Genomic DNA, 18,117 nt, shown 5'->3' with positions numbered 1-18,117 from the left:
ATTTTATTTTATTTTACTTATTTTTATTTTTATTTTATTCTATTCTACTTTATCTTATTTTATTTATTTTTATTTTATTTTATTTTATTTTATTATTTTACTCTATTTTACTCTATTTTATTTTATTTATTTTTATTATATTCTATTTTATTCTATTTTACTTCATTTTATTTTATTTTACTTATTTTTATTTTTATTTTATTCTATTCTATTTTACTTTATCTTATTTTATTTATTTTTATTTTATTTTATTTTATTTTATTTTATTTTATCTTATTTTATTTTTTAAAGGTTATTTATAGTGAGAGGAGAGTGTGTGCATGCGCATGTAGGAGAGGCAGACAGAGAGAAGAGAAAGAGAATCCCAAGCAGTGAAGGAGGAGCCTGATGCAGGGCTCTGTGCCACCAATGGTGAGATCGTGACCTAAGCCACAATCGAGTGAGACACTTAACTGACTGAGCCACTCAGGTGCCTCCCCCATTATCCCCATTCTAGAAAGAACAGTGAGATGCAAGAACCCCTGAGTAACCGGACATTTCTGTGCCAGTTAGAAAGAGAATGTGAAGCCAGATTGGTCCCATTGCCACCTATGCCCTCTTGATGGAAACTAAGAGACATCAGGAGAAAAGCTTTGTCTTAGAGCGTGTTCCTAAGTGAGGACTGGCAGTCACTGTATTGCGGCCAGCAGGTACACACTAATGGCTAGCATCCATTGAAGGCTTACTCGCCCCGGCATCCCTTTCAGCAATTTGCCTCTATTATATCATCCGGTCCTCCCACCAGCCCATCAGCAGGAGTAATTTTATCATCCATGTTTTCTAGAAGGAGGAAACTGAGGATCCAGCCGATGAGTGACTTTCCCAGGGCCACGAAGCTAGTGGGATGAGTTCTGGAACTCACTGAGGCCATCTGCTTCCCGAGCTCACAGCCATAGCCACCATGCTGGGCTGACCCTCCTGGGTTTCCAGAGAAAATTGTACCCACAAGAGTGAATCATTAGGAATTAACTATATCCTGAGGTCAAGAAGAATACAGACCATCCCCAACTTACAGGGGTTTGACTCACGCGTTTTTGACTTCATGGCCCCATTCAGAAGTACAATACTTCAGATTTTGAATTTGGATCATTTCCCGGGTTTGCACCATGCAGGACGATCCTGTCTCGTGATGCTGGGCCATGGAGAAAACCATAGCCTCTGGTCAGCCACGCGATCACGAAGTGTCAGCGGCCCATGCACTGACCTTCCCTCCCCATACCACCGCTCTGTTGTTCGGGTCCAGTTCAGCATCCAATAAATGACATGAGATAGCCAACGCTTTATTGTAAAATCAGCTTTCTGCTAGAGGACTTTTGCCGAACTAATATAAGGTTGATGTAAGTGTCCCAAAAATGTTTAAGGTAGGCTGGGCTAGTCTATGGCGGCCGGTACGGTGGGTGTATTAAACATATTTTCAACTTACAGTGTTTTCACTTTATGATGCATTTATCAGGACGTAACTCCATCATAAGAATATCTGTAGTCTTTTTACCCATGCCAGTCCCAATTTATACCTCTAATACCAAACTGAAGTTAAGTTCAGGTCAGCTATATTTTTGAAAACCTGCTAACAGCTAGGAACTATCCCAAGCATTGAATGGGAGAGAAAGGAAGTTTCTGGAGCATCCCCATGGCTTCAATATGTTCCCAGTCTTGAAGAGAAAAGACACACATGAAACCTAGAAACATAGTAACATGCACCATCCACTAAAGATTGAGGGATTCAGACAGCACATTCAAAGTGGCTCCCCCTGCAGGTGTGGACACGTAAGGAGGACTCCTTTGGGCACATGGGCAGAGAGGAGGAAGGACGGGGGTTTCTGGAGAGAAAGGGCATCTGGAATGGCCTTCCTGACTCCTTTCTACACTGTTGAAACTTGCCAGCTGACGCCTCATGAAGCATGTGACATAAGCTGGGCATTTTTACCTCCTCCATTTGCCCAGGAAAATCATTTTCCCTGATTTTCCACCCTGCTGCTAGCAACAGCTCGAGGCAGCTTCCCACAGCTGGGATGCAGAGGGCACAGTTGTGCTGGCGTGGTGACCCTTTAGCCTGATCTTTCTCTCTGTCAGTAGAGAGCAGCTGGAGAATCACTGGGGAGTCTTTTTCTTCCCTCTGCTGCCCCTCCTGGGTATCCTGAAGCTGGTGAGCTTCTTGTCCCACATTTAGCATTGACAGATTTACTGTGCACGTCCAGTGCTGCCCCAAGAAGGCTGTGCGCTGTCCCTGTCTCTCCTGTGGCCCCATTTCAATAAGCAGCAGAAGGGGTGGATTGTGGGGTGTACGAAAACAGCCCCCTTTTCATTGACATAAGCACACGTACATCAGGATTTCAGCCAAGGGGGGCCCCAGGGTGAGAACAACCATCTCCAGGTAGGGGAAGGCTCTGTGGGAACAACACGCCGATCTTTCCCTGTGCCTGTGGTTTTCCCTCTGATTAGGGGTGACAGTCATACCCGGCCACTAGGAGTGCATCACTTACCCTGAGAAGTACAGCCCCCCGCCCCTTCACTCCCTCGGGACAGAGGAGACCGGCCAGCCTTTGGGGAAATGTTTTTTTTTTTTTCCCAAAGCCACGAAAAATAGATGCCCAACTAATTACAAAGCAAGAAGCCAGACACACAAACCTAGGAAAGCAAATTTAGTATGGATTTCAGATTCAACAACGATCAGATTCCCATGCAAGTCCCCGCACCAAGTGCTCTGAGGATCCAGCTCCCACATTCCTACTGAGGACATTCCCTGCTCTCCTCCGTTGTGACCAGTTTGCCCGAGGACACGTTCAGTCGTTCGAGTTGAAACCAAGGCAGAAGAGAACACAACAGGTCAGTTACGGGTCAACGTGTTCCAGGAGAAGTGTCGTTCCCATAGAGAGATGATGAGAAAATCTAGGACAGTTGAATTTCCAAAGAAGAGAATCCTTTTTTCCCCTGGGCTGTGGGGGGCAAAAAATGGCAGGGCTTCCAGTGGACATGTATGTGGTTTTAATATTTAAAAATGTACGTTTTAGACAATTTTTGTAAAAAATTTTACATTTTAATATAAAAAATGTACGGTCTGCCTGCACACTGTCCTTTACTGTAGTGCTGAGCAAAGACTAAGGGTTTATGATTTCCTTTGTCTCAGTGAATCTTCAGAAAACAAACAGTGCGTTATTCTTTTTGAGGTGTTGAAGAAGAGCAAAAAGAAGGAACAATCATAACGTTGGAGAAATTCCTTTAAAACCAAGCCATTCATGGTTGTTTGCGCTAAGTTTCTTAAAGATATGAACCCTTCATGGTCCACGGTCCCCATGTAGGCTTGGAACCACACAATGAGGAATCTGTTGTGTTTTTCTCCCAATTCATTTTGGCTCCTCCAGTCTCAGCTGGACCAAAGCTGCTTCTGTCCACTGGATGCCAGACAAAGGAGCAGGTGTGGGAGGCCCACGTACTGAGATGTGAGGTCCTGTTCATTGTTTTTTCTTCGTGCCCCACCAGCATCTTTTATGCTCTCTCACCTCAAGGGAAGAATGTGCTACAGACCAGACCCCCTCCCTCCCTGCTCTCCATCTTCAAGTCTGACCCCTTGGGCGGGTGGGGCAGGAGGTGTGGCCGCTCAGGAAAGGAGAGGCAGAGCAGAGAGTGGGGCAGGGCTGAGACTGCCAGGTAAAAGTCGAGACATCCACTCAAAATTGAATGTCAGATGCACAGTGGACACAACACGCTTCCTTGGCTTCTGTGGAATTGGGAGTAAAAACACTCAAGTTCTGTCTCAGCTCGGCTACTTAAAGCTTTGTGACTTCACCGTGCTGAGCCTCGTTTCCTTCAACTGCAAAATGGGGGTGACGGTATGGAGGCCTTAGCTCGTTGAAAGCAAATCTATGAAAAAGAGCTTGGAATGTGCTTGCAAATGATACATACACTTTGGGGAGTGAAGCTTTCCCAAGTTGAACATTGAAATGGTACATTTAGACAAAACAGTGCAGAAAAGTTCAACCCCTAGCAACTGGTAATTAAACAAAATACATGCTGCCCTTTGAACCACGCGGGCTAGAACTGTGTGGGTCCATTGATAGGCAGACTTGTTTTTCAATAAACACAGTAAGTGTTTACTGTAAGGACTGTAAGTGAATTCTCCTTTTGATTTTTCTCAATAACATTTTCTCTAGCTTACTTTATTGTAAGAATATAGTGTATGATACATATACAAAACATGTGTTAATTGATTGTTTATGTGATCAGTAAGGCTTCCAGTCAACAGTAGGCTGTTAGTAACTAAGTAAATCTATGCATGAATTTTCAACTGTGGAGAGGTTGGCACCTCTATCCCCAACATTGTTCAAGATTCAACTATAGATGCTAAAGTTAAGAAAAGAGACAAGTAGAAAGACAATCTAAAGAGTTGACTGGGAGCTGACTTACAAGCATCACTATGATTTTGTTCACTGATAAAACAATTCGTGAAGAGACTCCCCAGCTCACATCCAGGGTGAGCGTTTTTGCATTTGTACCACAAGAGTTTCTGTGCACTGGTAATGGGAAGATGACCCAAGAAAATACATTTAGCAAGTATTTTATAGTGAGTGATCAAACACTGTTCTAGAGTGTTCACCAAATACAGCTTGTTTTAATTCTAGCAAAACACAGTACAATATACCATTAGCCCCATTGCACAGCTAAGAAACCTGGGGCACAGATGCATATGTAATGCATATTATAGTGGAGTTTGGGTTCAAGGTTGTAGACCATGCCCTGAAGCACATCTTCACTGACTGTGCCAATAATGCATAAGCAGTTGAAAAGTTCCTTTTCAGGAACATGTTTGCAGATATGATTGCCAGAAACCAGGATCATAGAATTAATAGGACTAGCTTGATGAGAGACATAACTAAATGAGAGGTAATCCATTTAGACACTTTTTAAAGCAAAGCATGAAGACTTTAGGAGAAAAGGAATTTTACGTTCCAGACTTACACATTAATTTCCAAGCTTTAGCATCTAATTGTGAAACAAAAGACAGCCATCCATTTCATGAGGATTTTATTATAATTTACAAATTGTCATGCCTGTGGTAACGCATGAAGTTTTGCTGTCTGGATGCAGTTACAGTAGTAAATAGTCCCTTATGCAAAATTTGCTACATTTGAAATGTGGTGTCATCTGGAGAAAGTAAAGAAAGGGGACATTGCAGGGCTGTGTTCACTGCTGTTGTGTTTTCTTAGTTAACCTGCCCAGTGTGTAAGGTGCTAATTGGTATTTCAACATTAGGACAATGGAATGTTTATTTCTTCTCAATTATCACTGTGAATTTTGAGGTGAGAATAACAAAGAATCCTTGGGAAGGATCCTTGGGAAGTTTGTGACAATGGAAGGTGGAATAAATTTGTGTCCTGGGATAAAATCCAAACTCATGGCCCCTATGGCCCATCATTTCCTCATCCCCACCCGTCCCACTCAAATCTTCGGAGGCAGTGGTTCTCAGACTTGTTGGTTTCCTACCCTCCCTTCACATGCTTATCTGTTACAGAAGGACTCAGAGCTTCTGACTGTGAGTTACATCCATCTATTTATATTTATTGTATCAGAGATTAAAATTGAAATGTGCTTCAATATTTAATTTAATATATTCACTAAGAATTACTTTTAAAATCATGGAGCGCCTGGGTGGCTCAGTTGGTTAAGCATCCAACTGTTGATTTTGGCTCGGGTCATGAGATCAAGCCCTGTGTCAGGCTTTGCACTGATTGCAAGGAGCCTGTTTGGGATATTCTCTCTCTCTCTCTCTCTCTTTCTCTCTCTCTCTCTGCCCCTCCCCTGCTCATGTGCACACACACACACTCTCTCTTTTTCTCTCCCTCCCTCCCTCAATGAATAAATAAACTTAAAAAGAATTACTTTTAAAGTCATTATAAACCCATTACATATTGATATAAATCTTTCATTTAAGGTAATTGTTTTGGGGGTGCCTGGGTGGCTCAGTCGGTTAAGCGTCCAACTCTTAGTTTCAGGTCAGGTCATGATCTCAACAGTATTGTGGGTTCAAGCCCCACCTCAGGCTCCATGCTGACAGTGTGGAGCCTGCTTGGGATTCTGTCTCCCTCTGTCTCTGCCCCTCCTCCACTCGTGCTGTCTCTGTCTCTCTCAAAATAAATAAGCTTCAAAAAATAATAATAAATAATAATAACTCTTTTGATGGTAGCTACACTTGTGAGCATAGCATTGAATGAAGTATCAACTTATCCGATCACTAAGTCACACAACTGAAACTAACGAAATATTGTATGTCAAATATATTTCAATTACAATAATAAAAATAAAATGACTAGCTTTCCAAATACAGCACTTTTATAATTTGCAAATCTCAAATGTCTAGCTTAATGGAAGACAACTACATTCCCATATCTGCTTCTTTGTTCAGCTTGTAAAATATTTTGTTTGATGTAGATGAAGAAAATCTGGCCTCACACAGATATGTAGTCAGAAAATGAGTATTTTCATAGCTCTTTAGATACTTGTGGATATTATTTTAAACCACACAAAACCCTGTAAGTTGTAGTTTCTTAAAGTTTAGTTGAGGGGCACCTGGATGGCTCAGTCAGTTAAGCGTCTGACTTCGGCTCAGGTCATGATCTTGCATTTGTGAGTTCAAGGCGCACGTCGGGCTCTGTGCTGACAGCTAGGAGCCTGGAGCCTGCTTCGGATTCTGTGTCTCCCTCTCTCTCTGTCCCTCCCTTGCTCTCTCTCTCTCTCTCTCTCTCTCTCTCTCTCTCTCGCTCTCTCTCTCAAAAGTAAATAAACATTAAATAAAACAAGTCCGCTTGAAATAAACAACGTAAATTTTAGCAGTGAACTTTTTGTAACGTGTTGCTGAAAATCCCTTGCTCTGTCTTGGATAAATTTTGAGTGCTTTGAAAGGTCTTTTACCCTCGTGTACCGTTGGCATATACTGTGGAGAATTATGCAGATATTCTAAACATGGATATCTCATGTAGGATACATTTTTATATTCATTTTATAGTCCTATTTGTTGGGGCTACCAACAATCCCATCAGAAAGTCTTCAAGTACCAAGAGATTTTTAAATTCAAATTTTCCCATCCTCTCATTTTTCATGAAAGTTGAAACTTTCTCACTGGCATCGCATACTGCCAGTCATTTCACTTAAAGTGAGAAGCTCCCTGTGTTTCTTGTTGTCCATAGGAGAATGCCCGCCAATACCCAAGACTCAATATGACTGTAGTTTGTCAGTCTTTCACGTGGAATTAGTGCCCCGTGAAAAAGGAGGCTAGTTCATTTCACAACTCAACACACACGAAAGTGCTTTTCCAGGACAGACCATGGCAGGTGGAAGTGCCTTATGTGTGTTTTCCATTTTCTCACCCAGAATATTAAAAAGATGTGCAATCAAGGATCAAGACTTAATAAAATTAATAATTTTGACTGCTGTGTCAAGGACATCCTTAATTGGAACTGGCCCTTCTTTCTTCTTTTTTTTCAACTGTGAGCGTGTGACAATGAAGAATGTCATGGCTATGAGAACAGTGTGGTATCACTCTCCTGATTCCTGCTAAGACACTGATTCCATAGCCTCGATGCCGATGTCAACGAAACTGAAAGGGCGAACAACATTTTAGTGTCACTATGGAAATAGTCTTAACCGTGCAGATGCCAGAAGGAGTCCCCGGGTTCCTTCCTGGGCCAAACTTTAAGAACCATGGCTTCAGATTAGCCCTGGTCTGTGCTGGATCAGTGACCGCTTTGGGTACAAGGACGATTTTTTTTTTTTTAATTTTTTTTTTTTCAACGTTTATTTATTTTTGGGACAGAGAGAGACAGAGCATGAACGGGGGAGGGGCAGAGAGGGAGGGAGACACAGAATCGGAAACAGGCTCCAGGCTCCAAGCCGTCAGCCCAGAGCCCGACGCGGGGCTCGAACTCCCGGACCGCGAGATCGTGACCTGGCTGAAGTCGGACGCTTAACCGACTGCGCCACCCAGGCGCCCCAACAAGGACGATTTTATAGCACAACTCACAATGCTGCCCTGGGAAATACTCTTTTTTCTTTTTAGAAAGAGCACACACTTCTTTGAATAGTGTTTACCTACGCTAAATGCTTCAAGAAAGCTGCAGTTATGTTCTGTGCTCAGTTTACATAATTCCTCTCTTTGAATAGCAAGGAAATGTTTAAGCTGTTGGTTGCTTTTTCACTCAGTTGCACACTTATTAAGAATAAATACAAACTTTGAAATGTTTTCAGGATTTAATTTTTATTTGTGCACTGTGCGATGCTACGATTTTAATTCCTTTGAGCAATAGTAATACTTTGTTTGCATTATAAAATAAATACTACAAAATGTGCAGCCAGGCATGTTAGATTGGTTTATGAGTCATTTTATTTTAAATAACACATCTGATAAATTAGATAAAAATAAGGTCCTCTGGGACTTTTTGTAAACATAGTCTTGTCTAAAGTACAATGAATTATTTTATTCAAGTTTCTCTTTCCATGGAGTGCGTTAATGAATATCTTAAACTCTACAGCATAGCACACTGGTGTCACGTGAGGGCCACCTGTGTAACCTTGTCCCAGCCTGGAAAAGTGTCAGGACAGGCCCTCCAGATGACAGGAAGAGAGTGGTTATGAACTTGGGTTTTGAAATCACAGCCATTTTGGTTTGTGCCGTTTATTATCTGAGTGACCTCATACTACGTACTTAATTTTTTAAGGCTTTGTTTCCACAGCTTTAAAATGGGGTAATATCTGGGGCCCCTGGGTGGCTCAGTCGGTTAAGTGTCCGACTTCAGCTCAGGTCATGATCTCACAGTTGTGAGTTCCAGCCCCGTGTCGGGCTCTGTGCTGACAGCATGGAGCCTGGTGCCGTTTTCGGATTCTGTGTCTCCCTCTCTCTCTGTTCCTCTTCCTTTACACTCTGTCTCTCTCTCTCTCTCTCTCTCAAAAATAAGAAAACATAAAAAAATTTTTTAAGTAAATAAAAATAAAATGGGGTAACATCTGTATGAATAACTCTAGATGACTCCGTGGCTACTGCAAGCGGCAAATGAGTACAGGTCTGAAAAGGGTGTTAGCCCCTTGGCCGGTACTTCATGTATTAGTTCACTGGAGCTTCCAGAGCCAAGCTGAGGATCACAAACTGAGTGGCCTTGTGCAATAGAAATATAATGTCTCACAGTTCTGGGGGCTAGAAGTCTGCAGTCAAGGAGTCAGCTGAAGGTACTCGGGGAGGATCTGCCACAGGTGTCTCAGGTAGCTTCTGGTAGCCCCTTGGCTTGTGGCAGCCAAACCCCAGGTATTCTCCCCACACGTATATCTGTGCGTAACCACGCCATTATGTTCTTTTAGGCTCTACTTCCTTTATTAATGGCCAACATGCCTCGCAGGTGATTTACAGACATACGAACTCGACTTAGCACATCCCTTGAGTTTCTCCTATATGTCTTAGAAGTTATTTAAGGAAATTACAGACATGATGTCTCTTTTACTTCTGTATAAAGGAATAACTGCCCCATTATTACAGGGACCCCAGCCAGTCACACTGGGTGAGGGGCCCGTCCTACTCCAGGATGACCTCCTCTTAACTATTTTTTGCAGCGTCTCTGTTTCTGATAAGGGCACAATCTGAAGTATTAGGGGTTAGGACTTAAACATATGCATTTGGGAATGATCCAGCTCAGCCCATTAACGTTTAGCAAACCCTCCGTAAATGTGAGATCTTGGTATTGTTGTTTTGTTGGTATATTGCAATGCAGATGACTCTTAAATGGTGCATAGGAGAAGTTGGAACTAACTCCCAGGTTTCTGGTTTTGTCGACTGCTGCCGTGAACTGAACCGAGGTGGAAACTGAAAAAGGGGGGCAGGGTCTGTGCTGGGGGTGTCGGGGAGCAGGAGTCAGGGTGTGACTGTTTTTTTTTTAACTTAGGGAAATTTTGTATATGTGGGTGGCATATCCTGTAACGATTGTAAACTCAGACCTGGGGAGAAACGTGGGCTTAAGATACGGTTTTGCCAAAATCATCAGAAAATAAAATGTTTTGTCTGTATGTTACATACACACGCTCTCATTCATCCCACAGACATTTATCAACTGGCTATCGTGTACCAGGTTTTCAGGTCATTTTTGTTCCAAGTTATCGGTGTTCAGGAGGTTTGGCAAGCTGACAAGTCATAAAACTAGAGATGCTTTTGGAGCAAAGTGAATACTCTGGTTTCACAGCAGCCGCAAGGGAACTGCAGAGATTCATCTGGAGAGACGGGTTGGAACCAGGTGGAGGAGGACCAGGCTTTTCTCAGGTTGAATATTTGTTTTTCCTGAAAGCAGTGGGAAGCTACTGGGGGCTTTGAGCTGAAAACCGGCAGGTGCTAGGCTGTGCTTTAGGGAGACAAATGTGGAAATACTTGGGGAACAGAGTTGTGGGCACCTTCACAGGGAACGCACAGGATGACAAACTTCACCCACAAGAAGGCTAAAACTTGGGGCCAGGGAATAGGAGAAAAACCCCATGGCGGAAATCGGGATGGTATGTGGAAACAACACAAACAATTCACGACAAAATGGGTAGCCTAGGACAATGGGAAAGTGTGGTATTACTGAGAACATAAATAAAGGGGGATTCAGAGGGGAAATGATTTGTGGGAAGAAGTGGCTCTCGGGGTTAGACGGCTCGTCTCAGTTGGCAGAGGGTGTCCGTGGCGGAATCCCGAGGTGAACGTGGCTCAGGAGCAGTGACATAGTGGCAGGAGAGCACTTGACATCCGCCAGGAACCATCGCCATTCCCCGTGGGTGGTTAATACCAGATACTTTCTCTTCCCTTCTCTGCAAGTGTCCTGCTTCTCTCTCCCCAGTATCTTAATCTGTCAAGACTCGACTGGAGGTGAGATGTTAATTCCCTAAGATTCTGCTAAAAATCAACAGTTTAATTAAACTTCACCAAACCAGCTGCCGTCCCACGTCCTTTGTTAGGGGCCCAGTGTATCCTGCTTTGCTATATTAAGTTAAAGAAACAACCAATGTTACCTTCTGTTGAAACCACAAGGATCTTTTTAAAAGGTCTCAGATCTTGATTGCTCTTAATGTAAAAGAGGGATCTGAGCATGAGACTCAGACCAAAGCACGAGGTTAACTTCAGAAATGATGTAGAAGGGCTGACAATGGGTAAAACAGATGTTCTCAGTGAAACAGATCCCTTTATGTAATCCTTTTATAGTGTTTTAAGAGCCCTACCCGAAGTTAATGATGGTTGCATTCAGGATTATTTCTTCATCTGACACCATGAAATTAGGGGTATTTATTCATACGAGGTCATTCGCATATAGATCAAACATTCTCAGTATAAAAGTGATAGTTATTTAAAGGAATCAAAACATGGTGGAAATAGCAATGGTGAAAGACAAGCAATTATTTTTATTGTTGAAATGGAGGGCGAGTGCAGAATGCACTGTCAACGTGTGAGCCACACATCGGAAGTGCCGAGAAGAAACAATCACGTGTGTCTTCTTGTGAAGAGTGTGGTTCTTCTTGTGAAACGAGCTCCCTGTTACGTAGCTTATATGTAGCTCTACACAAAATTAAAAACCTACTTTGTTCTCATATAGCTTAAAATATAGTTTAAGAGGCAGGGGGCACCCAGCCAGCTCCGTGGGTAGAGCATGCAGTTCTTGATCTTTGGGTTGAGATTGTGAGTTCAAGTCCCACACTGGGTATAGAACTTCCTTTAAAAAAATAAAAGATAAAATATATATATATACGGTAAAACTTTGCTTTGTGAGCATAATTCGTTCCGGAAACATGCTCGTAATCCAAAGCACTTGTATATCAAAGCAAATTTCCCCGTGAGAAATAATGGAAACTCAGATCATTCGTGCCACAACCCAAAAATATTCATATAAAAGTGATTACAGTACTGCGATATAATACAAAATAATAAATTAAATATAAAATATAAAGAAAAATAAATTAACCTGCACTTACCTTTGAAAACCTTTGTGGCTATTGTGAGGGAGACAAGAGAGAGGAGAGTTATTGCGTGGGACCTACTTTCACTGTCACTAACAGAATCGCTGCTGTCTATTGGCTCAATGGAATCTTTTTCTTTTCGAGAACTTTAACAAGGAACCTATCCAATGGCCTAGAATGAAGCAAAGCATTCCTGAGCTCACTCTTGTCTGGAAAAGCAAAGGACTGTCCATCGGTGCTCTGAAGTGACAAAACATCCACCACTGCCAGTGGTGGGCACCTTCCAACGTTCTGAAAAATCACGCTTTCTGTCCAATACTGCAGCCTGAGACCGAGCACCTGAGCATGGGAGATGATCACCTATAAGCCTGCAGCAAGGGAGAGAGACAGAGAGAGAGAGACAGAGAGACAGAGAGACAGACAGAGAGAGACAGAGAGAGAGAAAAGAACCATTGGCTTAGCTGTGATCATGTGATGTTTGGCATCACATACTATTTGTATCACAAAACATCCTTCGTATGGAGTTAAAATTTATTGGAAATGTTTGGTCCTCTTGTGGAATACTTATGGAACAAGTTACTTGCAATCCAAGATTTTACTGTGTGTGTGTGTGTGTGTGTGTGTGTGTGTGTGTGTGTGTGTGTATTTTAAGAAACAGGATGCAAATTTAAATTACTTAAAGCTACTTAAGCAGTGGCAATGAAACATTGCTCCTGAGTGGGGGAAAATTGCTACAAGTTAGTATTATGAAACCACGTGTAAATGGAGATATTCTCTAGGAGCTTACAGGAGACATCCCCAGTTTATGTGTCCAAAGTAGTAGCTCCTTTCCTTCTGGAAAATAACATTTCTCCATACTGTCTCCATGCAGTTTACTTATTTATTTTTAGATTTATTTCTTTTTTGAGAGAGAGAGAGAGAGAGAGAATGAACAGGGGAGGGCCAGAGAGAGAGGGAGACACAGAATCTGAAGCAGGCTTCAGCCTCCGAGCTGTCAGCACAGAGCCCGATGCGGGACTTGAACCCATGAACCGTGAGATCATGACCTGAGCCGAAGTCGGCCACTTAACTGACTGAGCCACCCAGGTACCCCTCTCCAAGCACTTTAAATGAGAGTGGCCATTTTCTGAGGCCACATGGTTCTGGTGATTTTCCAGAGGTGACCGAACATAGTATCCCACGCTCCGGGAACAGTGACTGCATCAGGATTTGGCACCTGCCCCAGGTGGAGCCCCTGAGAGCCCTTCCCTGGCTTGGAACCCAAGAGAATGGTCCTCATTTATCTCTGGAGGTAAAGGGTGAGGAGCGGGAGCCAAGCGTGGCCTTGGGAGAGATGAGAGAAGCAGAGACAGGCCCAGGAGAGAGGAACCCCGGGGCTCCTTCCTGCTCCTCTGTTACGGACGCTCACGTGCTGTGATGGAGACGCCGTTGCTGTTTGCTTGTTGCCTTTTCCTCTTGTATTGTTGTCACTTACATCCAAAGGATTTTGACTGATACAGGAGAATGCCTGAGGATTTGATCTGTGGGAGAATTCATCCCTGCTCGTGCAGAACACTGCACTGGTGGTGAGGAACTGCTCTATTGTGAGTAGACTATGGATCACTTCCCCAGTTCTCCACTGTTCTTTGGCCAAATTTAATTTGATAAGGCGAGATACCATATGCAGCCTAGTTACGACATGTGGCCTGTTTTCCTTTGTGCTACTAAACAGTGGCTCTTTCATTGAGAAACAGCATCAGAGCCTGAGGTCAGGGTATGGGCACCCACAACCATCGGAGTAAAAATAAAGAAGACAATATGTTTTGTACCTGTCATGGACATTTGATGGTCTCTTGCAGGATTGTGTCAGGTACTGTGTTAGGTGCTCCGGATGCTAAGAAGAATGAAACAGGTTTCATCTTGAGGCATCAGAGCCTCATAAAGAAATGACCGCTTAAGGATCTACTGAGGCCCGTGCCGGCGACATGTGGCGGGGACATGGCCCCAGGGAGGGGGGGCAGCCTACCAAAGCTTGCGGTCAAGGGGAACAGACTGGAGCTGGGACTGGTGGCTTGTCCTTAATTCTACAAGGGGACCATTAAGTACGAAGACATGCGGTTCCTTTCAGGGCAATAGAGCAACAGGAATGTGTTGGCAGAAGCAGGACTGATGATTTGAAGGGGGGACAAAAAGCCTCGAGTATGTAAGAGATCAAGAAATGGAACGAAAGCTATGTCTTCCCAACTATTTTATGACTTTTAATTTGTATTCTAATTCTGAATACGAAAGCGTAATGTTACTAAAAGGGTACACAACATCTTAGTAAACATTTTCTGAAAAAAATAACACGACACACAATTTTTTATTTATATTGCATCTTCCGTTAGCTACTAAGAGTAATGGGCTACGGAGTCTGATCTGACATTTGATCATGAATTTGACACAGAATCGTAAAAGTCTCCGGGAGGCAGGAGAACTTCCACGTCATTCATTCATGTCCACTCCATTATTGTACCGAGAAAGACAGGGAGCCACAGAGAGGAGGTAGGAGTTCTTCAAATTCCCGTGAGGACTCATTGAGACTAGTAATTTTCAAACTGCAGATTGCAACCTACTAAGTAAGGGTTGTGAAATCAGTTTTGTAAAACATAGTGTTGCGAGAGAGAGCATATGGCAGAATGGTGATGTCACATTGCACCACATGTAGGAAGAATGAAGTTTTATGGTCTTTTTCTTCATTTACGTGTCCAATCTGTATCTAGTAAATAGTGATATACATATGTAGATGCATACACGTGAGGTTCTCCAGCTGCCAAGTAAAATGGACTTTTTACCATAGCTTGCAAAATAAAAATGGTAGGGAAAAAATGGTGGTCAGGTGCTGTGGCCAGAGTCCCGGTGGACTTTTGGTCAGCCGACCACTCAGCTGCTTGGGAAACATCAGGGTTCTCAGGAGTCCAGGCTGATGTTCAGCCCGCGGTGAATCCTGACCACCTTCGGCTGGCATCTTCTTCCCTCACAGGCCCTTGTTCTTCTCCAGCACCCTCCTCACCCTGCTTCCTTGGCCAGGCCTGTTCTTTCTTCTCTGCGACCACCCTGCCTTCACCAAGCAGCCTTACAAATTCTTTGGTGTTCTCCCTTCTCTGGCTCTGTCCAACGTTTGGACCCCTAATAACAGACAAGGATTTGGGCGTGGATTTTGGAGGCGATTCCAGAAAGCAGGGAGAGAGACAAGAAAGGAGGAAAGAATAGTCTAAAGGTCCCCCGTCAAGGTCATTGCTGACGGGGTGGAGTGAGGGATTGATGTGCTAATCCTTCTCAGTAGCATGAGCAGCGCCTGCCCCAGTGGTCCAGGGTTGGGGGTGGCTGCTATCTGTTAACGACCAGCTTCCAGCGGCTGAAGGGTGCCTGGGGAGCATTAAGTTCCTGCACTTCTGGACTGTGTGTCCGTGTAGCCAGGTGGACTGGCATGGCTTTGGTGCCCTAGGCGGAAAGCTACAAGATCATGGCAGCTACTCAAGAGCTCATCTGAGCTCACAGGGAAACGTCCCGTGGAGCAGAGGCTGAAATCAAAGGGAGCCATGCGGCACCAGGAAGCTTCTGCTCCGCCCCCTGTGGCACCCATCATGTCTGTCACACAACTGGGACTTGGGTGCTGTCCACCTCATGAAGTAATAGCAGCCAGAGTGGAATCAGGATCCTGAGTCCTAACACAAGCCTGTTCCTCCCACCACCCCATACTGCAGCCATCACAGCTTTTAGCTTTAAAATTTTTTGGCGTGTTCTTCTTTTGTTAGACTAATTTATCTGATATTCCCTTGAGGGCCCTTGTTTTGTAGTATGGAAAACTGTATTTACAAGTGAGAATGATTTGTTTTCTACACAGAAAAGTCATTCTTTCTATCTCCTTTGAATTATTTAGTTTTTCTTTGAAGAATGCTGAACATAAAGGTTCATTTACATCCCCAGCTTCTCCTAACTGATCACTTCAGGAATCCGGTGGCTGGCGAAGGCAGCCTGGAAATTAAGTATGCTGCTGGCAGGCAGGATAAAGCACCGGGAGCCCCAGTCCCTCATACAGAAGAGGCCCCCATTCAGGTGGGTTCTCCAGAGCACACATATATATCAGGCTTATCTCCTCCTGAAGTGAGGGCTCAAACACAAGTGATTTCATACATGTAGGAAGATTTAGTGCCTTAGAACCTGCTAGGTTTTAATGTTTTCTCCTTCCCTTGGTGGAATTCAGAGGTGCAAAATCCTAATGATAGACTTTTCAGATTTATAAGCAAATAGGTGCCATGTGGACTTTTTCCAGAACTTGCTTTTCTCGGCATAGATTGGTTCACTGATTGTATGTGTATGATGGAGAGGCAGGGGATTTTTGTTACCCCAGTTAACCTCTGTTTTCCTGGGACTCATGACAAGCTGATGTCTCCTTGCACTGATTTCTGTTGTGGGTGTACAGAGAAGCACTTTGCCATCCATCTGGACACCCGATCATCGAAATAAGGGTTCTCTTTCTGAGGGGCCATTTCTTCTTCGCGTTCTGTTTTCTTCCTGCACCGTGAAGATGACAGGTTAGGAGCCTGAAGCCAGGTGTTAACGTCTCTGCTCCCCAGGGCCATCCCTGCCTTGCTGTCTCCGCCAGGCAGCACCCTGCTGGAAGGAAGGGTCTATGTCTTATTTTGTGCTATCCCCAGACCCCAGCTCAGGGCCAGGCATGTAATAGGGACTTTGCCACTTTGAGCAGCAGCTCAAATCACGGCGTCCTTGATATCCCCCAAGTAACCCTTCTAAGCTTACAGCGTAGATGCTGCTGAAGTTTTATGTTTGTTTTCATCGTGCAAGCACATGTAATCAGCCTGAAATATGATAGTGTCCAAAACTGCCCATCCTCTGTTCCCTGTTCCCTTTAAACAAGTTAGTTCTTAACCTTCAGTCCCATTCTGCCCTCCAGGCTGTTTCATTTCCATAATGAACATCAATCAGCTTACCCCTGTCGCACCTTAAATACTAGTCTACCTCCATTAATTTGTCCAGAGCTCATAGCAGGCAGAACTAGGTGTGTCAAAAGATCCGTACACAACCAAGCCCACTGCATAGGTTTGCCATAAAGTGAGAACTATCTGATGGCTGCTAGCCTATATGATAACTAACACACGTACACTCTCACAACACACAAAGAAAGCCTGATTTACATCACAAGGATTTTAATTAGAATTTTATTAACATAATTGACATGGTGTTAAAATTAATTAGCAATTGTTTTTCCCAAGTCATCTTTAAAGAAATTACTTGAAGGCACTCTAGAAGATATTTTATGAGCTGTTTCTGTACAAAAAGAAGACTGTGAATGTAGATGATTTGCAATGTGTCAGTGTCATCTGGTGTTTGTGTTTCTTTTGGAATCCCGATCTCCTAGGACTTTAAACACAGAACAGGCAGCCCCCGTGCCACATCACCTTAAAATATGGGTGTGATATTTTATGCAAAAAGAGAAATCACCCGCAGCCATGGATGTGCCTACAGTCGCATAATAACTTAGAATGCATTGAATTATTTGTCATACCTGAATGATGTCTGACACGGTCCAGAAACCAGTACAGCATATTTTTCTCTAATTCATAATGAAAAAACACACTGTAAATTTTAATACACATCAGAATATAAATTATTTTCTGTTACAAAATAAAAATAAAAGAAATGACAGCCTGGGGAAAATAGGTAATTTGCATTGATTGTATCAACTGACTGATGTGGAGTTTTTATTCTAATATAACACTTTTATATAGTCTTCAGAACTGGTCCAGTGATTCAAATTATAATTGAAGAAGATCGACTCCTCTTGTGCTAGAAGATGAAGCATATTCACTTTCTTAAAAAATGAAACTCACTTTATTTTTATTTTTATTTTTTTTAATTTTTTTTTTCAACGTTTATTTATCTTTGGGACAGAGAGAGACAGAGCATGAACGGGGGAGGGGCAGAGAGAGAGGGAGACACAGAATCGGAAACAGGCTCCAGGCTCCGAGCCATCAGCCCAGAGCCCGACGCGGGGCTCGAACTCACGGACCGCGAGATCGTGACCTGGCTGAAGTCGGACGCTTAACCGACTGCGCCACCCAGGCGCCCCGAAACTCACTT

The 18,117-nt window shown here is 43.4% G+C and overlaps 1 protein-coding gene across 4 annotated transcripts in view; it reads left to right on the top strand.

Annotated features, from left to right (window-relative positions):
• CTNND2 (catenin delta 2) overlaps positions 1-18,117 on the top strand; it is a 408,918-nt gene that overhangs the window by 73,404 nt on the left and 317,397 nt on the right. The window lies entirely within an intron of this gene.

This window comes from Herpailurus yagouaroundi, unplaced genomic scaffold (genome assembly GCF_014898765.1).
Source record: "Herpailurus yagouaroundi ecotype Mexico unplaced genomic scaffold, PumYag 29, whole genome shotgun sequence".
NCBI lineage: Eukaryota > Metazoa > Chordata > Mammalia > Carnivora > Felidae > Herpailurus > Herpailurus yagouaroundi.
Note: the sequence above shows the minus strand (reverse complement) of the source record. Positions and strands in the feature narration are given on the sequence as shown.